The sequence below is a fragment of the Pyrus communis genome, chromosome 7, assembly GCF_963583255.1.
Source record: "Pyrus communis chromosome 7, drPyrComm1.1, whole genome shotgun sequence".
NCBI lineage: Eukaryota > Viridiplantae > Streptophyta > Magnoliopsida > Rosales > Rosaceae > Pyrus > Pyrus communis.
In genome coordinates, this window is record NC_084809.1 from 26,955,101 (window position 1) to 26,982,093 (window position 26,993).

The 26,993-nt window shown below is 36.3% G+C and overlaps 1 long non-coding RNA gene and 1 pseudogene across 3 annotated transcripts; one reads left to right on the forward strand and one right to left on the reverse strand.

Moving 5' to 3' along the window:
• The first annotated feature begins 21,889 nt into the window (after positions 1 to 21,889).
• Positions 21,890 to 24,924, forward strand: LOC137739782 (uncharacterized). 3 transcript variants are annotated; one of them, XR_011069117.1, is made up of 7 exons: positions 21,890 to 22,133; positions 22,251 to 22,389; positions 22,666 to 22,752; positions 23,036 to 23,187; positions 23,601 to 23,638; positions 23,898 to 24,458; positions 24,682 to 24,924. It is a non-coding gene; the product is annotated as an uncharacterized lncRNA (long non-coding RNA). The 3 variants fall into 3 exon arrangements; XR_011069116.1 differs by having other exon boundaries at positions 23,898 to 24,924; XR_011069118.1 differs by lacking the exon at positions 22,251 to 22,389 and having other exon boundaries at positions 23,898 to 24,924.
• A 1,302-nt stretch (positions 24,925 to 26,226) lies between these two features.
• The window catches only part of LOC137740758 (disease resistance protein At4g27190-like), a 15,101-nt pseudogene continuing 14,334 nt past the window's right edge, over positions 26,227 to 26,993 (reverse strand).

Consider the following 26,993-nt stretch of genomic DNA (forward strand, 5'->3'; position numbering starts at 1 on the left):
TAATATAAAGGAATTCGATTCAGAACAGATTAGAGAGCCATCTTGTTCCTACGAATTGTTGCATGAACTACAAAAAAAGGCGTCACTAAAGAAAGTATTTGGTTGCATCTAGCCAGGCTAGATTGTCTACGTGTGCATTCTCAAACAGCTATAGTTCTTAGTAGCATCCTAGGGCCAATGCGATACCTTAGAGGCTAAACTAAGAGAGAAAAAACTTCCTAAAAGTTGAGAGTTTTTTCTCTCCTCTCTATCGCTAACAGAATTGTTTCTCTTGGTGTGTTTTCACCTTTCCCCTAGATCATCGTTATGTAGTGGCTAGGAGGGGAAGAGAAAAAGATATCAATAGCACACTCTATATTGGGTGGAATAATATTGTGTTTTATATGATACATGATTATATAAATCATACATCTCCCACTCACCCACATAGGGTGTTGACATCATCTCAATTAGGTCATCCAATTCTCATTTGTTATAGTTTACCTCCTCATACAGAATAAGGGACGTGTGACCTTGTGAACATACTTATCTAGAAGAGTTGTCATTAACCTATCACCAAACTTAACAAGAGTGCATCACTTGGAAGTTCATTGCTTTATACACCAAACTTGACATTCTTTCTCTCTCATCATGATATAAAAAGCAATGTTACGTTCCACAAGTATCATGTATATATGTCTTACGTTTGACAACAAATATCAAATAGACGTTGGCCAACTAATGAATCACATGACATAGTGTAGTCTTCAAACTATTTTCCCTAAGCTCTCATGTCAGTCTAACTCGGTTTAACTGTTTGCCTAGACACGCGTCTTGAGACAGTAGATAACTAGACCATCTTAGATAGACGTGTCAAAGTAGCAATCATTAAACCTCATCTTTTTTACATCATGTAGTGATTTAAAGCAAGGACCAATTCGTCACTCCCACTATCTAACGCAACTAGCACATACAATATAAAATGTATGCTATGGTGCATTCTCAATTTAATAAGTGTGTCACATGGCCATTGGACATATACCATACAAATCTTAGTCTAAGTGTTACACAAACACCTAACTTGAGCATCTAATCTAGTTGCCATCTCGGCACCTAGTTGGCCTCGCATTCCAATGCATTTCAGACACATATGTCTCATCCCACTTGCTACCTCATCGCTAGGGCAAATCGTTTTGTGTGAGTGAAACCGATTCCAACTTGGTGACACTCGTATATATGTGCATCATAACGTTCTATGAAAATGTTAATCCAGTGAATACCTTGTAGCTCTTATACCTATGAGTGTGACATATCACAACTATTGGTAGTGCTGAATCTTGAGACTCCTCATTTTGTGCAAATGCAAGTAATCATGAACAAATTTATGTTCCTTCGAATTTAGGTAAGGGAAGACTTACATAAAATCTCTCTAGTTAATATAAAAACACCTAAAAAATTGTTCCATAAGGAGCACTTATGTTTTCACAAGTGGGTGGGTTCTTTCAATTCCATATCATGTAAATGTAAGTAAATTTTCATCACTCTATTGAGAAAATATTTCAACCATGAGTAAACATGGAATTACTTGCACCTTAAACAATCATTTTTCGACGAATGATCTTATGTCAATCCTAGGATGATATAATAACCAAAATGATGTTTTATGGACATCAAAAACCTCTTTATTGCTCTAAGTTTAGCATTGATTTATGATTACTTTAAAAATGGCTTGGTTTGGACAATAATCCACTTCTCGAATAAACTACACATCAATGCTTAATAAACTACGAATCAATTCTTCGTGAATAACGGGCATACACCATTTTATCAAGAACACTAATGATTTTATATATATGAACACCTCAAAACTTGTATTTATATCATTCCTTATTCACAGACGTGTTTCATACATGCCACTACTTAACTAGCATGTATATGAGCGAGAAGTTCATGTCCAATATATCGCATCCTCGATTACATACAAACCAACGTCATATTTATCGCACTTTTGAATGAATTATTTTGAATTACTAATTATTTTCAATACCAATCATGATTAAAAATTCATAATAATAAATTTATAAATATAAAAAAATATAAAAAAAATTATGCAACGTTTGGGATTGCATATTGTCTGCTTTTCTAAAAAATCAGTATCTAATTTCAAGGTTCATTAGTGATTCAGATGTTATTTTCATAAACTTTCATGAGTTGTTACAAGTATTTATATACATTCATCATGAGTCACAATTAGTGTATCACAATATTCATCAGTGCTATCACACACATATACATTCTAAAACAAACAACTTTGGCCACAACAAACCCAAAGTTCATTTCCTTGCAAAGTTAACACATCTTGTTTAAAAAAGGAAACACCGCAAATGACTTTTCAAAATGTTCTTAATGGTTCATCGAGCATATATTCATAAAAATCGTCTAACACTTATGAACTTCTAGCTGCCACATCACTGTTACTGTTTTTAGTTGGCTGCAAAGTTGGCACAAGGTGAACATTTTCAATTATATTGGAGAAGAGAAGCCTGGAGTTGGAGGAGGCTAAATATAAACTTTTTCTTTGAAAGAATATTCTTGAAGGCAATTTACTTGCTTGTGTGAAGCGCTAGGGATACATCGAGTCTTTTGGATTTCACGGCATAGCTCGGGTACAACACCGGCAACGGTGCTCATCATGCCTTGATACCGAAATACATCCAAGATCGACACATGATGTCACCATGTACCTATTCATTTATCATGCCTCGCCTCCAAGACATGACCAAAATAAAACAACGGTTCAACAACGCATTAACTTTTTCTTTTATATCATGACTGCATCTAACCTATGTGTTAGACTACTTACGTACCTTAAGACAGGACCAAACCATTTGTAGTTCATCATTTTGTTTAACTCTGACATTTTTCATAATATTTCTAGCAGAAAAACTAGGGTTCCAAAATCACTCAATGGAATCTACAAGCATGACTCACTAGATTCTAGACTACTTAATGAACCATATAATAAACAGGACTGTCATTTTGCCCTTCACATCTCACAATGTTTTCCAACCACAATTCCACATTCATAACAAATAATCGATTCCATGAATCAAAGATGCACAATATTAACATTTAACTATGTTGATCAACCAACAAGATTCGATATCACTTCACTAATTTTAAACCTCTATAAGGTTTGCCTTGTTTCCTAACTTGAAACCAAAGCAATAGCATTGTAACCCTAACTTACCAACACAAACATAAACATAAACTTGGGCAACTTCTATGCATAATCATCTAGGGTTCTTGACCACTCAACAAAAGCAAATATGGATAGGGGTTTCGAACCAGTCAATGAAATCCATCTCTAGAATGTGTATGGTCCCCTAATGCAGATTAACAACGCAGGACCATACGCATTTTTTGGTAGCGTGATCCCCTAATGTGGATATACTAGGCATGACTACCGGATATAATGTGACCAAGTAGGCAGTGACCCCTAATGCGAATTAACCAGGCGAAGCCACCCCTAGAATGCCTATGGTCCCCCAATGCGGATTAATCAGACAAAACCATAAGCAAGTATCCAATAGCGTGATCCCCCAATGCAGGTTAACCTAGTAAGACCACTTATGGAAGTAATGTAACCAAGTAAGTAGTGACCCCCCAATATAGATTAACCAGGTAGAGTCAGCCCTAAAGTGCATATGGTCCCCTAATATGGAATAACCAGGCAAGAGTATTGGTATGCCTCCATATTATGGTTCCCCAATACGGATTAACCAAGTTAAAACACCTATGGAAATAATGTAACCAGGTAAGCAGTGACCCCCCAATGCAGATTAACCCTAGGCAAGACCAACCATATACCACTGCTATATAGTGCAATCACATCATCACACATCATACATCAATTCAAAAAGAATTACAAATGTAAGCACACACACTATCGATTCCACAAGACCAACGAATATCTAATCACACATACGTACAAGTTGTACGGAGTAATTCTAATATGGTCCTAGACTTATCACTTCATACTAGTAGTTGCACATTATCATGTCATCTAGAAGTTCAAAACACACATAAATCTCAACAAATGCCACTTGCACGCAAAACGAGATACACATCTTCCATGATGGCTCACTGACCAAGATAGACCCACTAGCTTTTTCAGGTATCTACAATACTAATTTCAATTTTTAAGAGCGATTCGAGACTTTTGATCAAGAGTCAACTTTTCATATGAGAAATTCAACATACAGTACCTAAACATATAGAAATCGTACTTAGTAGAAATGAATGTGTCACCTAACCACAAAATAAAGTGACAATGGGTAGAATCTGCCCTTATTCTTTCCACTTTCTTTCTTTCATCGTAAAGCATACAATATTTCCTTCTACACCTCACTTCTAAACCAATTTCAAATTAATTATGTCTTTCGTAATGGAATTCACACTTTGCCTACATATAAACAAACTCACTTAAAAATTCCAAATAAAAATTCCATTAACTAAAGGATACATTTTTCGCATCAATCAAATTTCTAAGTTGTCCATGGAAACCCTCTATAAACAATGTATGTGAAGGAGTATATCTAATATTTCCTTCTACACCTCACTTCTAAACCAATTTCAAATTAATTATGTCTTTTGTAATGGAATTCCCACTTTGCCTACATAAACAAACTCACTTAAAAATTCCAAATAAAAATTCCATTAACTAAAGGATACATTTTTCGCATCAACCAAATTTCTAAATTGTCCATGGAAACCCTCTATAAACAATGTATGTGAAGGAGTATATCTAATAACAAATTTAGGCCTGCTGATGTCGCATGCAAAATATCTAATATGTCATATTATGAACATTAACATAGAACTTGAAACAAATCCCTTTAGTTTTTCTGTTCCGAGTAATTCAATTATTCATTCGTATTTGAAAACAATAGTTTGGAGACTAATACTTAATATTCCCAAAAAAGAATCCACTTCATGTTCAAACTTATGGTGCTGAACTGATATCAAAATTCCCACTGACCAATGAAGTAAAACTCCATTATGCTTTGACAAGGGATCAACAATATTAAAATCCAAACTTCATCGATAAAAAAATTAAAAATCTAAACAAAATAACTAACATTTGGTTGTTAATGGAATTTAATTAAGTTTGTGTTTTAAGTAGTAATGATGGCAAAAAGGCTACTTAACTTCACAATTATTTGTTTAATGATACCTATAGGATGTGGGATAACTCGTGATGGATTAGTGTCAGTGGGAGAAAGATATAGTAAAGTTCTCATTTTCCCTTATAATCTTTTTGGATCTTTGGTGAACCTAATTGAATTGATTCAAATCTCAAACAACACCATAAGTCTCATCCTCAACATTTATAAGAAAATCGAATTAAAATTCAAAATCAAAAATCAATCCCAAAACTGAAATTTGAAACTTGAAAAACACTTACACTAGAGGAAAGCCCACGTGGATAATTTTTATCTATTGGATCGAGGCCCAATTCTGGCGGGAGTAGCCAAAAAAATGAGTTTTCCCACGAGGATGGCTTTCTCCATCATTTTCAATCTGCTTTGTTTGATGCTCTTTGGAAGAAATAGTGGTAATAAACGCGTTGGGCTCGGCTAGATGATTTGATATACAGTTTGTATGAATCGATGGTTGAATCGAGAAGTTATGAAGTTGAGTTTTTTTTATAGATAAAGGATGAAGAGAGTGAAGAAGACAACACTGTTGTGCACGGAAAGGGCTAAATATAGCCCTATCAGAACCCTACACAAAATTATTTTTAAATGAACACTATCAAGCCATAGTCGCATGCGATTTCCAACCAGAGGGACTAAACATAGCCCTCTCAATAATTAGTTTTAAGTTTACACTATAAATTTATTAGTTAATTTAATTAAACTACCATTGGATGTTTTCAATTCTTAGCTTTGAATTTGAATTAATTATTGCAATTGAGGATATGGACCCCAAAAAAAGAGCTAAGAGAAGGTTAATTTTGGTCAGCCTGATGATTTTTTGACTAAATAATAATATGGTGGGCTCCATAAGATTATAGCCCAGCCATCGAGGAGATGAGTTTCTAAATCATCTATGTTGCTTGCCACTATTTCTACCATTCTTTTACACGCGCAACCTAACTTCCAAATTCTTGAGTTGCTCATTCTTAGCCACAGAATAAGGTATTAAGTATTGCAGTTCGTGACAATCCATTATGGTCAAAGTGGTCAGATTCTGAAAGGATATTAATGCTGAAGTTTGATCCTCAAATCTGCCACAATTGTTCAGGTTTAGAACTTCGAAGTTTGGAAAAACAGGGCCCCCTAGTTGGGAGTTTTCCTTTTCTATATGCATTAGCTCCGACATATCGATGGGCCACAAATTCCTTCTTCCTTTCTCAACAACTCTACCGGGAGTGGACCATACGGCTCATACCAAGTTGAGGAATAACTTACCCTAAAACATTATCAACGGCAATGGCATGCTTTAAAATATTTTGAAAAGCTGGACGCCGCATAATACCTTTAATATTAGTAACTTTATGAAGCTATTTACTTTTACAAAGAAAACTAGTATGTAAAAAACACATAAAATTTTGCTAACAAAAAGATTATGTACAAGTATGCTTACCTTCTCAGTTAAAAATAAAGGTGGTTTCATTGCCGTTGAGTGTCCCAACTCAAGTTTGTTGTGATATGTTGAAAATTCAAAAGCAAAAATCTCCACACTACCGCATTCAATGAAGATCAATTGGTTGAGTGATGGCCAATTAGAAACATGTAGCCCTGGATAGAAACTCCGAAGTCGAAACAAATTATGAAATCTCATAGATGTTACTTTAAGGAACCCGAACCATGTGTAGTTTCTGATCCTTCTTCCTTCGCAACAATTTCCTCCATTAAACCACAATTCTCAACCTTCAACTTGCTTAGCTGCTTAAGATTTTTGGCCACTGAGGTGGGAAGACATTTTTCAAACTCTTACATGTTTCTATCTCAACTGAATTTAGATCTGGACATTCAAAACCATTCAACTTAATGGTAGATGATGTGTCATATACCACTTGTACTAACTAACACTGCTTATTTGTAATGTCTCTAGAGCATTCAATCTTCCCATGATACTTGGCCCAAAGATAATAATCAGACTGTGGCATCTACAAACATCTGTAATTCTGATCCTGCCAAAATAGTCCGGATCAAGTTAATTGTGGAATATTGTCTTCAGCGTAGGTAAGTCCCATATGTACAATCTCTCCAAACTAGGAAATCTTACCTGTCACATTCATTTTAGAACTTGTGAACAAACCTTTTTTTTTTTTTTTCTTTTTTTTTTCCATAAAGGTGGGACTTATGCGTAAGTTGGAAATAAAAGAAAACAAGTGAAGGTATAATCCACCTTTTCATCAAGGAACTCAAAATTCTCGTTCGAGTCAATATCTCTTTTTTCTTTGTTGATTGTTATATTTTCACTCTTAGCATCAAAGATGAATGTATCTAGTTTTAAAATCATTTAGATCCAAATACTCCAAGACATAAATTCAATATTACTTCCTAAGCTGAATCTAGTGAGGTTCAGAAGATATGCCCAGACACACATTGAATACTATAAAATTCTTTAAAAAAAATACACTACAAAATGTCTCAAATCCCTTTGAATTCCTCAATTTTTTAAAACTCTTTAAAATCAATACCTAATTTCATACACCTTGATAGCTATAAACTTCTTCAAAATCTTAATTAAATATATCCATATTTTAAGAATTAAAAAAAAAAAGAAAAAAACATCTTAAAATCCTAACATAATACCAAATACCCAAGAATCTGAGGGGGTGTGGTCAAATTAGGATTTGATAGGATTTTAATAGATTTTGAAATCATGGTGTAGTCATTTGGAATTTTAAAAAGGATTTTAAAAGATTTTGAAATCATATTGTAGTCAAATTAGGATTTAATAGGATTTTAAAAAAATACATCCAAATTCACCCGTAGTCCAATATGATTTTAAAAAATACATCCAAATCTAAGTGTAGTGAGAATGCTGAGGATTTACTAGGATTTTAATGTATGAGGGATTTTGAAGGATTTAAGAATGAGTAGTATAAATACCAAATGTCATAAACAATCCAACCTTTCCCCTCTAATTTGTGTTCACGCCAACCATAGAAATAGAACCTGCCAACCCCTTCCTCTATACCTTCCTCATATTCAGAACATATCTCAGTGTCCTCTTCAATTTCATCCTTCTTCATCCTCGTCCATCCTGGATTTACCCCTCATCTTTGTCCTTCACTCCAACGCAAGAAAGTGCCTTCAACTTTCTGCGAGTTGGGTTTTTCTAATTTCGTATCCGGAACCTATAATTTCCTTTCTTCGATTCAATTTCTTGTTTTCGGAAACTGGGTAGCTGTAAGTTTCTCCTTGTGAGTTGGGTTTTCGAAAAAGTTGGATAATTTGCATTCCTTTGTTTAATTGTTATTTACTCGTTTTAGCTTCCATGGAAGTGAAGTGAAGTTTCCTTTTTTTTTTTTCTTTTTTTCCCTGAAGTAGATACCTTGTTTGTTTGAATTCATGAATCTGTTCTTCAGAATTTGTGCAACATTGATTGTGGGTCTATTTCGATGCCTTGTAGAACTTGATACTTTCGACAATTTTCGATTGTATTATTTATCATCCAAAATAAGGATACTATGGACTATGGAGTGTAGATAATGGAATGATTCAACGGCTATGAATTTTGTTCAAGTTTTTCACTTACCTGGTATTTTCCACGGGCAAGAATTTTGTTCAAAGTGAAGCAAGATTTGAAGAGAGATTAAGATTTCCAATCTTTAAAGAATCAATACTAACGGCGGTAGGACAATGATAGAATTATTTGGTAATATCTCTGGCGATACCTGATTATCAAAACATTAATTTAGGTCATCAACTTGCCTCAAATCTACACTCCCCCCCCCCCCCCCCTCAAGGGAAATCTTCATTTTAGTTCTATGGACATGGCCAAAATGATCATCTAAAATGTCGTGAAGACAACATAATTGTCCAAAACTTAAGAAAAGTTAGCATATCTTTCCATAGTCGACGAGGTGGCATCATTTGAACGTCAAACACAAAAAACCAAGAGTGCTCACATCACGCGTGTGATGAACACAATACTGCCCAACATATGCTCTGATACCAAACTGACACACCCCGACCCAGAAAGTCCACTTGGACCCTGAATCGAGCTGTGTTGGCCGACACCTGGAAAGTGACGAAGCCATAAAATGCGATAGTGTATAAAAAGTGAATAAATTGGAATCTAAAAGTGTCTAAGTACCAGAGTGCGCTATGAGTGGGAGCGAACCCATTTCACACGTGATGTCAGAGCATAAGTAAGGTACAGTAGTGTGGGTAAGAATCATACCCTCAGAAATATCCATTAATACTAAGATTCACCACAGATTCTTGTCGATACAAACTCAGCAGCTAAAACCTGGAGGGCACCAAACAGAAGGTGTGAGTAAGCAATAAAACCAAGCTTCCCAAAGTTATTACCTCTCTAAAAGTAATGCCCTAAATGTAAAACCCGTATCGTTTTCCATAAGACAGTACAACATATATACATATATCCAAACCATACTCAGAAATGACCAAAACCACGGTTTGCCATCAAATCCACCATACATTAATAAGTAGGCCAAATGAACTAAATCAATACAAAGTGATATATCAGTCAGAGTCATCTAAAATGACATGTACAACTTATCTGTATCTCATCAATCATGGCTAGCATATAAGTCGGAGTCACCTCTAGTGACCTGTACGAGTCGGAACCACCTAAAGTGGTCTGTACGACAGGACTGGGTGTAAATAAATACGCTCGAGTGCTACGATCACGTGAAGACTGGGTGAATAATCGCGGGTCACCTACGAGTCGGAACCACCTAAAGTGGTCTGTACGACAAGACTGTGCACCTACCTTGGATCCAAGGTGAGCGTAAGGTGCGGGAGGTGAACATCACGTGAAGAACTGTGCCCTGGCCACGGGCGGGAGCACTAACACCGGGGTGCAGGTTTATGAGCTCTCAATGCATCTCAATATAACATGTGCAACTCATGGCAACCAGTACGATAGTATCGAAGTTGCCTAACTCATAACTGTAGTCATGCTATAACGCAATCGATTCAACTAGTACCATAAACTCACCTGAACTTACCTGGGTGTCCTGAGTTCACCTTTGCACTTGAAAGCATTCCCAATAATTATATACAAGTAATATACATATGGATATATCATGATGCAATCTACTACTCAACCATGTCGTAGCATTTTCAATTATAAACAATATGGTGTGAAGTGTACAATCAGTAACGCCCTACTCCCAAACTACTTATTTTCAGGGATAATTATCCATGACAACCCAATTAACTCTAATTTAACTAACTAATTCACAAAACTAAAACTTGTCTTTACCAATTTCCTTCGCATTACTCAATTTCTCAAGCAAGACTTTTGTCTCAAATATTTTATGGCTGCATCTAACGTCTCGTTAGACTGCCTACATACCCTAAATAGGGATCAAGCCATTCGTAGTTCATATAAGTACTTCAAGCATTCACAATAATTATATATAAAAGTAATATGCCTAATCAATTTAAAAGTGTCGATAGAACTCTCAATAATATGTACGATAAAAAGGAAAATATGCACTCACCTGGAGTCCACGCTAAGATTCTCTAGCGCACACATCGAGGCGTCCTGAATGATTGGTCCCTGTGACCAATTATCAAATCACATCTCAGAACTCTTATCCGAAGAATACGTAATTCACATAAAACACAACCTCAACGACATTCTAAAATAGTTTGATACCCATTGACCACAAGTCAACCGTCGATCAAAGATCGACGGTAGGGTTTACAACCCTATATAACTTGACCTGGAAGATCTGCATATCAGATTTCCAGTCCGAAACTCCCAACGATGCACAATATGTTTCTAGAATAACATATTAAAGTTTCATTACGATCCAACGGTCAGATCTCCGCCAATTGCCAAAAACAAGTGGCCGTGAACATTTATTTTACTAACTTACAAATCCAATTCAGGAAGATCCGTAAGTCGGATTCCCGATCCGTAAATTCCTATGATCCTTAAATATTACGTATTATAATTTATCCAATTTTGGTGACGATCCAACGGTCGGATCATCGATTCACATTTTTATCAAGTAACGTATCGTAACGAATTTAGGTTCCAACTATCAACCTACGTCATTCAAACGACAAAACTGAATTCAAAACATTCGACATAGCCTAAAAATAGCATTGGCGGCTCACTGGCCACGCGCCGCCGCGGGTGGCGGTCGGCCGCCCCGACTCGCCGGAAAATCCAACTATTTCCAAAAATTCTCAAACTTCACAGAAATGAAGATCTCAGTGAGTGGAGCAACTTTCATACCTGCCACGAAGTCCAAAAGGGGACGGAAGATGGTCAATTTTTCCCACGAAGCCGGCGGGTGCCTAAAACTTCCCGACGTCGATTCGTCGTCTACGGTGGTCCAACGGGGTCAAGGTTGGTTGAGTTTTGCTCCTGGGATGATGGGCTACAAAGCCCAAGTGGTGGCATCGGCCATTGCTTTGCCGATTTGCCGGAAAATCGAAAAGGGTGGCCGGAGCACCATTGATTTTCGTCAACTTTCGTGGCCTCAAACCGCCCCATACCATGGTTAATCAAGGTGGTTCTTGGGTGGGTTTTGTAGAGGGGAATGAGAGCTTCAAGATGGTGGTGGTGGCATCCAAAAACTCCACCGGAGTTGGCCGGAATCGGCCTTGGAAGATGGACCCGCGGTGGGTGCGAGTGGACGGAAACCACCTCCTTTTCTTCTTTTTTTTTTTTTTTTTTTTTTTTTTCTTTCTTTCCTCCCTCCATTTCTGATTTTGGGCTTCCCCCACAAAGTGGGGATTTAATTTAAATAATCACTAAACCTTGAATAACCAATTTCGAACATCCGTAACTATACCGTTATAATCCAGACTCGCAAACGGCTTTCACCTATACGTTCGTACCAAAGAGTACTACGAGGATATGCTTAAAGAATAAGTCTCACATCTCTCAAGTCGATGGTCAACGGAAATCAAAGTCCTTACCTCTAGGGCAATTTCGTAAATTCACGCTTTTAAAATAAAATAAAAACGTAAAATTTGGAACGGGTTGTCACAGGTACAAACTAAAACTGAATAAAAAATTGGCACAATTTAAAAAAAAAAAAGTTGCAAATTAAAATGGGTACAAACTAAAAATAAAAATATATGATAAAAAATTTAGCCATAAATATAAATATATCAAATGTAACGTTTCTAACACTAAATGAATAATTTAGAAATAAAATTTAATTACCTTGATATGCAAAATATTTTATTATTGAAATAATTAATGATGTTTATTAAAACCAAGGGACCTTGATTAAAAATTGAAAAGAAATAAGGTTTCAATCAATGGAGTTGAAAAAAGATGGATGAGAACCTAATTTCTCCTATATATATATATAAGGGATAAAGATTTTGACAAATATTTTTACACTTCTTTAACAACCTTTAGACCTCGTAACATTCAACGGTATTGATTAAGAGTTATGTAGAGAATTTTAAACATTAAATGAGGTATAAATTTATAATTAAAACTAAGAAAAGACTAAAAACCGAGGGAATAATCCTGTAAACATAAGGAAGAAGCGAAAATGGTTGTCTTGGATGAAAATGCAGACGCACGACCATCCGAATTGCTTCGTCCAACCCCAACACCTCGAATTCCAATCACTCACGCTGTCAAACTTAGTATCGTTCAATTGATTGATACAAAACTCCAATATAAAAGCAAATCATTCTCTATAGGGGTGAGGTAGGCTGTGTCTACAACATCGGGACAAACAAAGAGGGGAGATTGATTGATGTGGCTAGGAAAATTTGCCAACACTTCTCTTTGAACCCAGATGCACATATTAAGTTTGTGCAGGATAGGCCTTTTCATGATAAGAGACATTTCATAGATTACGAGAAGCTGAAAGCCTTGGGATGGTCCTAACAGATGTCGGGATGATGGATTGAAAAAGACATTGGACCGGTACGTGAAGAATCCCGACTGGTGGGGGGGGGGGATGTTTGTAACAGCCCATCCCTAGAAATTATGAATTTATAATTTTAATAAGTGAAGTTACGAAAATGCCCTTTGAGGCAAAATGTTGACTCTTGTTGACTGCCGTGTCGTGTCATGTAAGAATCATTTTCTTAGGGTATTTTTGCAATACTTATTGCTATGGACGCATGGGTGTAAACGGGGCGTGATTTGGAGTTATAACAAGAGAGTTATTAACATTTAAAGTTAGGGAATAAATGGTAATTTTAATTGATTTAAAGGGCTCCAAATTTCTGGAGCAAATATCTGTGAAGCCACATGTGTGGTTGGGATAAAAGGGAAGAAAGAAACGGATGGCTGGGATGAGAAGGAGAGAAGAGAAAAGAGAGGAGGGGTAGGATCAAACCCAATTAGAAATTAGAGTAAGGAGGGAAATAAGGGAACAAATCTCCCTTTTTTTTTTGTTGGACCCGTGTACCCATGCTAGCCAGCCAACTCGTTCGGCCGGGGTTAGTCCGGCCAATTTTCACCCAATTTTCCAACGATTCATGTCAAATTAACACTTAGGAAACACTCCATGACCTTCCCTCTACCAATTACAACCCAAAATTTATGAAGTTTGACCTTGATTTGATGAAAACCGTACCCATGGGCGTGATGAACCCGTGTATTCGATCCTCCAAATCTGAAGTGATTTCATCCAATTACTGCCACCATTAGACTCTCCTTAAGGTCTAGAACAAATCCCAAACAAGTTTTGGAGCGTCGGGTTCGATTTGAGGACGAATTGGAGAACACCTAATTTAAGGGTTCTGTACGGTTCAAGCTAAATTGGGGCTTTTCCCAGCCAAATTGGCCTTAGTCACAGGTATGAAAGTTGTTCTACTTACTGAGATCTTCATTTCTATGAAATTTGGTAATTTTTGGAAATAGTTGAATTTTCCGGCTAGTCCAGGCGGCCGACCACCACTGGCGGCAGCGCGTGTGGCGGTGTGTGGTCAGTGGGCCGCCAATGTTATTTTTAGGTTATATTAAATGTCTTGTATTCAGTTTTGATATTTGAATGACGTAGGTTGATCATCGGAACCTAAATTCTCTACAATACGTTATTAGGTATTTTTATGAATTGACGATCTGACCATCAAATTGTCACTAAACTTTAATATGTTGTAGTGCATAATATTTGAGGATCACAGGAATATATGGATCAGGAATCCGACGTACGGATCTTCACGAATTGGAATTGTAAGTTCGTAAAACAAATGTTAACTGGCACTTTGTTTTGGCAATTGGCGGAGATCCAACCGTTGGATCATAATGAAATTTTGGGACGATGTTTTAGAAGCATAATGTGGATCCTTGCGAGTTACTGATCAGAAATCCGAGGAGCGGATCTTCTGGATTGAATTATGTAAGGTTGTGGACCTTACCATCGATCGTTGACCGATAATCGACTTGTGGTCAATAGGGCTTAAATCACTCTAAAACGTCTTTAGGGATATGTTTTACATAAATTACATGATCTGTTGATAAGAATTCTGAGATGTGGTTGATAATTGTCCTAGGCGCCGATCGCTCGAGACGCCTCGATGGTTGTGCTGGGAAGTTGTAGCACGGAGTCCAGGTGAGTGGATCTTTTCCTTTCTATCGTATATATATATACATATGATTGATAATTCCACAAACGTTATTAAATTGAGTTATGCATATTACCCACTTGTAATAATTATGAATACCTTGAGGCACAATGCGAACTACGAATGGCTTGGTCCCTGTTTAGGGTACATAGGCAGTCTAACGAGACGTTAGATGCAGCCATATAATAAATGAGACTAAATAATTGGGACAATAGCCTTGCTTGAGGAATTGAGCAATGTGAGGGACATTGGTGGAAAATGTGAGATTTAACCTTATGTTTTGGTGAATAAATGTTGGTCATAAAACAAAGAGTGATAAAGCAAGAAAATTGAAGTAAGCAAAATGTAAGTAATGATAGTTAATTAAACTAGTGTCTATAAAGCAAGAAAATTAAAGTAAGCAAAATGTAAGTAATGATAGTTAATTAAACTAGTGTCTAGTTAGGCATTTCACCGATAATTATTCCTGAAAGTAAATAGTTTGGGAGTAGGGCATTATTGATTGTATATTTTACGCCGTATTATATATTTTGGGAATACTATGAAATGCCTGATTCTTAGATTTGCATCATGGCACATTCTTATATATATATTACCTGAACCTAATTATTGTGAATGCTTTGAAGTGCCAAATGATGCTGCGGACACCCAGGTAAGCTTCAGATGAGTACATGTTGAGGATAGTGATGGTAGTGAGTATGATTGTGTTGAGATGTATTTAATGCTCATTATCCTTCACCTCGGTGTTAGTGCTCCGCCCATGGCCAGGGCCTAGCCTTCACGTGATCGTTCACCTCCCACACCACACGCTCACCTTGGATCCAAGGTAGGTGTCAGCCTATCGTACAGACCACATTAGGTGGTTTTGACTCGTAGGTGACTTGCGATACTTCGCACAACCTTCATGTGATCGTAGCACTTGAGTGTATTTATTTACACCCAGCCTGTCGTACATACCACTTTAGGTGGTTCCGACTCGTGTGCAGAATTTGGTAGATGAGCTAATTCATGAGATACGTGATGAGATATGGATAAGTCGTACATGTCACTTTAGGTGACTCCGACTTATATGCTAGCCATAATTGATGAGATATGTGATGAGATATGGATAAGTCGTATAGGTCACTTTAGGTGACTCCGACTTACATGCTAGCCATGATTGATGAAATATGTGATGAGATATGGATAAGTCGTACAGGTCACTTTAGGTGACTCCGACTTATATGCTAACAATGATTGATGAGATAATTGATGAGATATAGAGCCAACCGTACATGTTATGTGAGGTGACTCTGGCTAATATGTTGATAAGCTATTATTTCAGCCGTATAGGCCACCAAAAGTGGATCCGGTTGACATACCATTTCATATTAATTTATTTCACCTGGGTTACTTATTCTGTGTTATTGAGATATTTGGCATGGCATATTTATGAATTTCACTATTCTGAGCATGGTATTAAGATATATATATATATGTATGTATGTATGTATGTATATTCTATTTTCTGGGAAAGTATACAGGTGTTACGGCGAGGGGTTATTGTCTTTGGTAATTGAAATTGGTTTGAAAAGTTTTGTTTCACTCGCTCACATTTTCTATTTATGCACCCCTCCAGGTACAAGTAGCAGAGTTTCTGTATCGACGAGGATTTGTGGCACTTCCCAGTACATATAGCTTCTTTTCATGGTATAATCATTATCTTACCTTACTATACTTTACTTATACTATGTACCACACGTGAAATGGGTCCAGACCCTCTCATCGTGCACTCGTGTATTTAGGCACTTTTAGATTTTAATTTATTTACATTTTATACATTATCACACTTATGGCTTCGTCACCTTACTAGTGTCGGCCAGCACGCCTTGATTTGGGGTCCTAGTGGACATACTGGGTCGGGGTGTGTCAATGTTTCTGGAACACTAGTTGCTCGCCCAAGGAAAACTTAACAAGATTTTGAAGAACTAAATTTAATCATCCTGCAGATGTGAACAATAATATAGGATTTTATTTTGCTTACCTAATGAAGATTTAAGAGACTAATAAGTAATAGCTTGATTTGTTGTAGAGGGCATTAGAATTCCGTATCAATCCAAGGCATGGAGTTGCATACCTCGTCGGCAAAGAGGAAGATGGAGGCTACGATTTAATGGAGTTCACGCTTATAGGGTTTCTTCCCTTTAAATTTTATATTTATAAATTTCCTTATAGATTTTATGTTTTTTCAGTTTTATTTTATTTTTAATATTAGTTAAAATCCACATAAGCATCCATGTTATTTAATGAATAAATGACTTTTGGATGTCATATAATCTAAAGGCTTAAAAGGAGTGTAAAAGTATTTGTCAAAATATTTGTCCCTTGATCCTATCCTATATATAGACAGACCTTTTATGCAAAGGAATCCCCATTTTTTGAAAAAAATGGGGATTAGGTGTGAGGCTCACATTGGCTGTCCTTCTACGAAAGGGATGTTTCTTGATCATCAAACAACAAAAACTAAATAGATGATGAATGACTTTCAGAAAACAATTTTTATAATCCAAAAACTTGCTTGGTATTGAGCTTAGAAACATGCAAACATGTATCATTCGCTTTGAATTTCACTGAGACATTTTAACAAACACCATATCTGCACACTTTGAGCCCTGAAGAAAACGAAATGAAGAACAATTCGCTTGTTGAAGACTACCAAGGCTCATTGAAAACGTGTCTAGTGCCCATATCTAAAATGTCCAAAACTAGTAAATTTGTGTTTGGTAGTAAAGTTTTGTAATATAAATTTTAAGATAGTAATATGGTGTTTGCGGCTAGAATGGTGTTGGTAGCAAGGTGGTTGAGGTGGTGATAGAGGGCTGTTAGTACCATTATTGGTGAGATTTGCACATTGGGTGGCGGCAAGAGTAGGGTGGTGAGTGGAAAATAATGGTAGGTGACGATGGTGATGCTGGCGCAGGAGGTGGAGTTTGTGGTGGCTATGATAGCAGGGTGACGGCGATAGAGATAGTGGTGATGGTGGCGTGGGTGGTGGGAGATAGTGGTGACTGGCATTGCATATCTCCAAGGTGTCGTAGATTATTCAATCTTCCCATAAAGAAAAAGAAATGCATAAATAATATACCTTCTCATCGAAAAGAAAATACTTTAGGGAGTTTTAACAAAAAACTCGCGGTACTGTTCACTTTAACGAAAAATCACATTTTTACACTAAAAAGTCAATCCTAGTATTATTCACTTTACCCTTTATTTTGTCCTTATCGTTAAAACTCAAAGTTTTCAAGCCATTTTCATTAGTTTTCCTAATACTTTACAGCAGTCTCAAGATTCTCCTTCCACCCCTTCTCTTCGGTTTCTTTGTGTATTGTAATACTTTCACTCTTACCATCAAATATGAATGCCCTCAGTTTAAGACAATCTTCTAGATGCAACAGCTTCAAAGACGGAAGTTCAATAAATATAACTTCCTGAGCATAATCTAGCAGGAGATATTGCAGTTGTAGATATTTTAGCTTGCAAAACCTGTTATCCGTATTTACATCACTATATTCTTTGTTTGCTACAATCTCTTCCATTTTCTGACATTTGGATACCTCAAGATGTTTGAGTTGTCAAGACGTCTAGCCATGGAACAAGAATCTAAAACCATCAAGGTTGTTAAGTTGGGCATCAGAACCTGTATATAATGCACCGTGTATGTGTAAATAGGAAGAATGACAATTTTCATGGTTATTAATTAATTGTATATATTCCAAATATATAGACAAAAAAAGATAAGTAGACATAAAGTAAATGTGTAATATGAAACAACTAGTAACCCATTGCTAGTATATTTTTTGTTCTTTGGTTAACAGAGAAAAAATGGAGAAAAACCGTCTGGAAAAAAAAAATGATCCCAATATTTCTGTGTATCGAATCCAAAACATCAATGTTTTAGAAGAAGTCCATTTTGTTGGAAGAAGTTCATTTTGTTGGAAGAAATTCGTTTCCATGAATAGAACAAACATACCCCCTTCATGAAAAGTTCGTAAGCCCGCCAGTTTCATTCTCCATAACGATTTCTTCGGCTTTTGTATATGTTGTTAGTTGCTTTTGAGTCCTTGCCGTTACAACAGAGGTGCTGCTGTTGGAGGAGAAACGAATAAACTTCGGTAGATTCCACAACGTCAGACATCGTAATTTTCAAAACTAACAAGGTTATAAAGAGATAGTGACTCCAAATTTGGAAAGATATAGCCACCAATCACCAACATGGATGGTGTATCTTTCCAAATCTGAGAACAAGTTGTTCGGAAGAAGGTTAACATCTGGAACATATATGTTTAATGCAGTTAGCTGAGACAAGTGCTTCAGCATCAGGATCATTATTTCTTCTCAGACCTTCCACCCTCCCATTGGTCAATGCTGTTTATTCCCAATCTCAAGTCTTCTAGTCTTTTCAAGCTTGATGAAACATTAGGTGGAATCAGTACAATCTCAGAGCAACCACTCAAATCTAACCGTAGACGAGTCAGTTGCCCTGTTTCATCGTGCAACTCTTTGAACTCTTTCATCTCTCCGCCATTCTTCTTTGCAAAGTCAAGCTGAAAATCTTTTTGGGTATGCATCTCAGAGTGTAAAACTTTTCGCTCTCTAGATGTCAAAAGTAAATTACAAGTCGGTGCCCGTCAAAGTCCTACAAGTTCCAAATGAATTCTTCCCAAAGCATCATCTAAACTAACAAGTGTTCTTGTCTTTTATCCTGTCCCATAAACAATTTGCCCTTGCGGCCATACTCTGAGATTCATCAATGTGCATACCGAACTTTTCGGCAATTTGTTTCTGAATTTTTTCCAGGTCTTCTTTTTCCTTGACATTCAGTATGACAACCACATCATCATATAACTTATCTCATGCAGCTTGTCTGAAAACTTGTTTGGCATCAAAGTAGAGGACAAATGAAGCATGAGTTCTTCATGTGACTCCTTAGGTTTGAAGGTTGCTTTTGTAGTGAATTAGGTATCCCACTTGACGTCCAACTGGAACAACTGTGTACTCAATTATTTTCCAATGACCTTGGGAATAATTAAAGGTAAGAATCTCGATGCCACTTTCAGTTAGTAATATATTTGTTGAACATAAACGAAGCCAAAAACATGGAAAAGATCTAGAAATTTATGCAACAAAATAAAATGAAAAATGGAAAGACAAGAATAAAATGTGATTGAAATTGAATAGTGAAACAAAAGACATACCTTAGCTCGTGAGAGTGAGACGAACGACAAAGGAGAAGAGAGAATGTAACTCACGATGCTCAATATTCATCTCATTTTTGCACCCCGAGTCCAATGTGAGATAACTTGCATAAGAAACCTTTGTCAAGCTCTCAAAATTACTCCTCCCCTCCATTGTAGAAAGATGGTGATGGTCGAGACTAAACAAGAGAAGTTGCGCCTGTGAATTTTGGTTCTTTTTGGAAATAATCTTTTTTGAGGGAGGTGATAGAGATTGTACGGTCAAACAAACTCATCAAGGTATGGATGACGAGGATTTGATGAGGAGGCAAGAAAGTGGCTATCAAAATTGAAACATGAGTGGTGTACATTTTGAAAATTATACCTATACTAAAATCGAGTTCAAAAACACCATTCACCAACAGTAAAAAGACGAAAAACTGAGTTAAAAAATACGGAATGGACAAAAAGGCCCCTAAGTTGCTCTCCATTTCTTTTTTTTTTCTTTTTTATCTTTTTTTTTTCCAGATTAATTACACAAACATCCCCTGAGGTTTATCGAATTTTCATGAAACCCTCTCTTATTTGAGACATTACACAAACACCTCCTCACGTTTTAATGCTCTTTCATATAATCCCTTGAGTCAAAATTTGACTTATGAATCTACTAATTTACCCTTATTAATTACTGGAAACTAATAAAACAACTTTATAATTATATAAAATAAATTATACAACATTAAACACTTACAAAACAAGAAGAAGACCATGTGGACAAAACAAATTAAGAGAAAAAAATTAATTATTACTTTGAAAATAATATTTTATTAAAAAAAGAGGTTGTTCATCTTCTTCATTCCCACTCACTTGATCGAGCAACCACCTCCATCTTCATGTCCTCATTCTTCCTCCATCACCACCGCCAATTCAAACTTTCAACAAACCAAAAAACGATCATTGTCTAATAAAATAATAATTTGGTAATCAAGATCAAATCCCTACTATTTGATTCCGCACTAAATTAGGAAGAACAAATCATAGAAACGGCGGAGACGGATTTGTAGAAACGGTGGAGATGGATTTGTGGAAGCGAGTGAAGTTGAGGGACTGGATGACTTTTGAGGGGGATTGGAAATGGGAGGGGAGATTTTGGGGATTGAGAGGGGTTGGGGGTGACTTGTCCACATGTTTTTTTTTTTTTTTTTTTTAAGTAGTTACATTATATTTGGATGAAGAAATTTAAGATTACTAAGAAATTTAAGATTACTAAGAAATTTTAAGATGACGGAAACTCAAATGACGAGATTTTATTTTCTAGAATTTGTGAATTTTCTTGTTTGGTTAACTTAAAAGAAAAATGAAATTAAATACGGAATTTATTATTTTTAGACTCTCAATCATAGAAATTCGAAAATGACACCTATTTACATGAAATTTAAACTTGAGAATTTGAGGTTCCAAATTCCAAGTTTTTTTTTTTCCACAAAAAATTCTAAATTTCTATGCGTATGAATCCAAACAAAGGAATTGGTGCATGTCAATTTATAAATTCTGACTTTTATCCCAATTTAAAGTTTATTTTCCTCATCTAAATATAGTGTTAATGCTTATCACTTTTTTATATAATTATAAAATATTTTTTTATCAGTTCTAATTAATAAGAGTCAATTAGTAAATTTATAAACAAAATGCCGACTGAAGAGTTGTATGAAAGAAAATTAAAATCTGAAGAGATGTTAGCATAATGTCTCAAATGTGATAAATTTTGTGAAAACTTAATAAACATCAGGAAATAAGTGTAATCAACCCTTCTAATTCGTAGCTGGTACGTTGAAATTACGAAATTGCCCATGCTGTCCACGCGGTGATCTGATTCTACAAAATCTCATCCATTCCTTCCATTGTCAGGACTCCACTACTGCTTCGTCTCACAGAAGTCCGCCTTAGAGCAAAGAAGATCATGTTCAAACTCAATTCCCTCAACTCGCTGCGAGCTCTGAGGCACCTCCACGCCTCCCAGTCTGCCGGCGTCAGAGCGCTCACCACCTGTTCGTCATTAATCCTCAAACAGCGGAACCCACTTCTCTCTCTCTTCGTCGCCGTTTGCCTTCGCACCGTCGCACAATCTGCATCTCGTTCGAAACTTCTAGAGCAGCCGTGATTTCAGGTAATTTACTCTTTTGTGTGTATTGGGTTGGTGGGTTATCGTTAAAATCTGAAATGACATGCAGATTTAATTTGGATTTTGCGTGTTTGTGGTTGTTGAAATTATGGTTTGTTTTAGGGATTGGAATTTGGGATTTTAGGGATTTTATGTGAAGTCAGTGATGAAATTTGGATTCCAGTGAAGTCGGTCGTGAAATCCCCGGAATACCAAAACCGAAAAACCTCTAGATCGTTCAAGTTCTGCTGCCGTTAAGCAAGTAAAGTTTCAATTTCCATTAAAATTTTTCCCTGTTGAGGTGAACTCTCTGCTAAAAGCTTCTAACTCATCCTTTATTTCTTTTTTCATCTGGGCAAAATTTTTAATGGATTTATGTATTTTTTTTTTCCGTTGGATTCGAACTCGAATCTAAATTATGGATTCAGAAAAAACAAATTGATGAATTTTTTATTTGCGTGTATGTCGGTCCTGTCACAGCATGATTTGATAATCCGACCGTGAAGCTAATCGTTTCTGCATGTTTTTGGGGTTGCAGACCTGGACTGTCGAATGGAGAGGATGAAAAACAACTGCAGGAAAGCAGCAATGGAGACCCGGCAGCAGCAAATTCAAGTCGATCTGGGTAATCTCGTGGTCTCTAAGTTATTTTTCTATACTTATTCAATATATCTCTATTTTTTGGTAATATTTTTGTGTACTTCTGGGCTTCTTGAAATGATTGCTTTTGAGAGATTACTTGAAAATTTACTTTTGGAAATTGGGATTTTATTTGGATTAATCCCATCAGTGAAATGGCAGTCTTTAAGTGAAATAGTGAATTTTTCACGCTATGCTGATGGGTTTTTGTTCAGTGGGGGAAATTCTGATTTTTTTTATTTTTTGTTTTTTATTTTTATGGTATTTAGGGAGGAATTAGTGAAGGAATGTAAAACGAAAGGGACCGAGTTGGTTTAAGCTATTGCGAATAGTCTTTTCAACTCACATTCAACTGAAGACATAGACGGTCCCATTGTGCAGTTGTTCGCTTCCTGAAACTAAACTGCCAGGATAGAAGCATGTACGTCATTCCTCTTAGTTTATGATTCTCAAACAATGTTTTAAACTGCCAGGATAGAAGCATGTACGTCATTCCTCTTAGTTTATGATTCTCAAACAATGTTTTTTGATAGGTTAGATCATGTATATGAGCATTTGCTAGTGAATACATGTATAGTGCTTCACAATTGAAAACAAGTGGAATGGTAGTTTCAGGTAACTGTCGAGATTTTTGTTGATCCCCTTTTGTTGTGCTGCCAATTTAGGGTTCCTATCATGTAAATTGGTTGACTAAAATGTTAGTGTATGCAAAAAGGCTGTTGATGATGCTATTTTTTTTTTCTTCTGTAGATTTAAGAGTTGCTATTGTATTCTTAGCATAAAATAAACGTCTGACTGCCAATGACATATTCTTTTGTTTTCTATGGCCGCCAGTGCTCCAACAAAATGGGAAACTTTTGCCAAAACAAAAGGTAAACCGTTACTGACACTGTAGGAGTCGAACAGTACCTTTCTTCTGTTTTTTTTCTTTCTTCTCCTCCCCCCCTCTTTAAGGCTCTGTTTTGGTTTCTCATATGTGGACATTTGGGCGTTGAGAAATGTAGTTGGATTTAACATTTTGAGCAATTGGAATATTCTCTAGGAAAATGACACAATTTGGGATTGGACCTGTCAAGTTGTTATAAGAAAAGTCATAGGTGGATACACTCACCATTTTTATAACTGTTGTAGGGATTTCCCCTGAGAGATGGTTGTGTGAGACATTGAGAACCTATAAAATTGTGAGCTGTTCCAAGTCTGAAGGTATCACTCTGGAGAGAGAATTGCTGCTAAGGTCCAAGTTGTAACCCAGGAGTAAGTTACCAATGTGTGCCGGTATTTCTGCAGTCAAGTGGTTCTGGCTCAAGTTTAGAAGCTACTGTTCTGTCATTTGTCCGAGCTCCGGTGGGATTGGACCCGAAATTTTATTCAACCCATACACATATATAATGCTTATGCATTTTCCGTCTGTGGTGAGAGTGTACCAACAAACTGGTTGTCATTAAAAGCAATGAATTCAAGACTGGGATGAACACCAAATGCATTTATAATGTTCCCAGTAAATTGGTTCCCATCAAACCGGACTCTAGACAATGCTGAACAATTCCTCAAGCACTTTGGCAAATACCCTGTTAGATTGTTATTGTTCACATTGAAACTTACAAATCGAATCTGCTGCACAACTCCGGTGATGGTTACAAAAACCAAACTCAAAGCGATTGAAGAGTTTAAGGAATTCTCACCAAGATCAAGGTAATGAAGCTTCCTGAGTTTGCCTATTTCGATGGAATTTTCCCTTAAAGGGAATTTTGAGATAGGTCAATGTGTTGCACCAAATCTTAAGGGATTTAGCCACAAATGTGTATTTGTCCTTGGTAGACTTTAAAAGGTCTCATCTTTATGTTCTTGGTTCAAGTCTGTCTCCGTGTTGTTTTGTTTGTTGTCTTCTGAGAGGATGGTTTTTGATGTTTTGCAGATTTCATAGATATAGATTTGGCATGGGCTCCATGTGTGTAACTGTGTAAGACAACTCTCTTCGTTTCATTTAAAATGGTCTACGATGAGGTTGATTATTGATGTTGATTGTTATCGTAGAGCCGAAGAAATCTCTCTGTTTTTGGCATGGCTGCTGATGGTATTTTTCTCCACATATTTTGTCTTTCTTTTGTTTATTTTCGGCTTTCATGCTGAATTATTGCTCTTTGAATTATTTTGAGGATCCAACCAATTGCTCAAATTGTTCAAATTTTGTAATTTAGTGACTTTTGTGTGTAGCATTTTTGGTTTGGTTCTTATTTAAAATGAATCGAATTGAATATTTATAACCAAAATAATTGCTTTTTCTAATTGCCCAAATTATTCAAATTTGTTAATTCAGTAAGCTTTTATGTGCATTTCTGGTTTGGTTCTTGTTTGAAATGAATCTAATCGCATCAAATTGAATATTCAGTGAGCTTTTATGCACATTTCTGGTTTGGTTCTTATTTGAAATGAATCTAATCGCGTCAAATTGAATATTCAATGAGCTTTTATGCACATTTCTGGTTTAGTCCATTATTTTAACATAAACAATATTTAGAATTCATTAACAAACAATATTTAGAATTCATTTGACATTCTTGCGGCACGGGCTAAAGCTACAGTAATTACTAGTCCTCTTTAAATTCTAGTTGGGAGCTCAATGTATATGAGATGCTGATGGTTGGAAATGATATTTTTTCGTGTATCACAGAAGCAAAATACAAGAAAAAAAAAAAAAAAGAGGCAAAACATGGGAAGAAATAAAATGAGTATTTTATTAAGTTTAGTAGAGAGTGTGAAGAAAATATGGAAATTGGGTGCATCCCAAAACCAATTCAGAAATCACACAAGCATTATTCCCAGACACCAAAACCGAAAATGTAGCGAACAAAGCTCCAAATACAAATCACATCTTATGACGAAACACACAAGTCAAGACAAGCATACATGACTTGGAGCATACATCACTGCCTTCCCAAATTGCACAAGTTTCTGGGATAGCTTTCCATTGAGGCCGCAGCTTTCAGGCTTATATCAAACAAGACAAGATCGGCCACGGAAGCAAGGCTGGGCACAGAGCCGCAGACCATTGAGGGGAGAATAGAGAAGTTAGGGCAAGTAAACAAGAAATATTAGAAATAAGTATACTGAAAGTAGCAACCACAATAACCCCAAAGCCAAAAAGGTCCAAGCAATCATACACAAACATAGTATGGCCAACAGAAATCACACAAGGCGGAAGCTTGAAGGCTTAAATCCGATAAGCGGTCGCTAACGATTAGAGTAGTGCCCATCTTGTTCTTGGAACTATGACAAATAGTCGTCTCCATCTAAAAATATGAACACACAAATGTGATTTCTGGGGAATGCGTAGTGTGGTCCAACAGATCAGAGTGCCTTCCAGTCTGCTCTCCAAGCTGAAACTTCTTCCTTTAAAAGGAAAAACAAAAGGAAGAGGAAAATAACACACAAACATGCTGTCGCACACAATTGGAAAACCTTAACACGCTAGGAAAAAGATTAAGGATTCCTTTTTGGCAGAGAGTCTTGCAATTGTAACATCTAAATTTGAATCCACAATCATCCGCTGTTCCTGTAGAAATATATATTTTATTGACGATTACAAATAAACACATAAACTGCTCAATATGAAATCTGACTGTAACAACTATGAATAAGATGAATAAATCAGAATTTTAAATTTGACGGTTCAAGGTTCAGAAAAAGCTGAAAAATTGGAGAGTGAAATTAACAGATGCTTAATTAGTGAATGAAGAACTTACGGTTTGATCACGATCATTCTCCTTTGAATCACTTTAGCTTCAGTATATCATCAGTTTCTTTTGCTATTTCTAGTCTTTTTGGTCTTGGATCACTTTGGAGTAACCCATCAGGAGAAATCGTTAACTTGATCAGGTGGCAGTCCTTGACAATAAAAGTTTTTAAAGGTGGGACTTTGAAAATGCAATTTCCCGTGCAAAAGCCTTGCAGACTTGGTAGATCAGAAAGTTCAAGATGTTGCAAGCAACTGAAAGTCATCTCATTTTCTGGATCATCTCCGTTGCTCGCTACTATTTCTACCATTCTTTGACAGTGCTCAACTACCAACTTCTTGAGTTGCTGCAAATTCTTAGCCACATAATAAGGTATTAAGTATTGCATTCCGTGACAACTCCATATATTCAAAATGGTTAGATTCTGAAAGGATATCAAAGTTGAGGCTAGATGTTGAATAAGAAGAGTATCCAAGATAACTCTAATGATCCC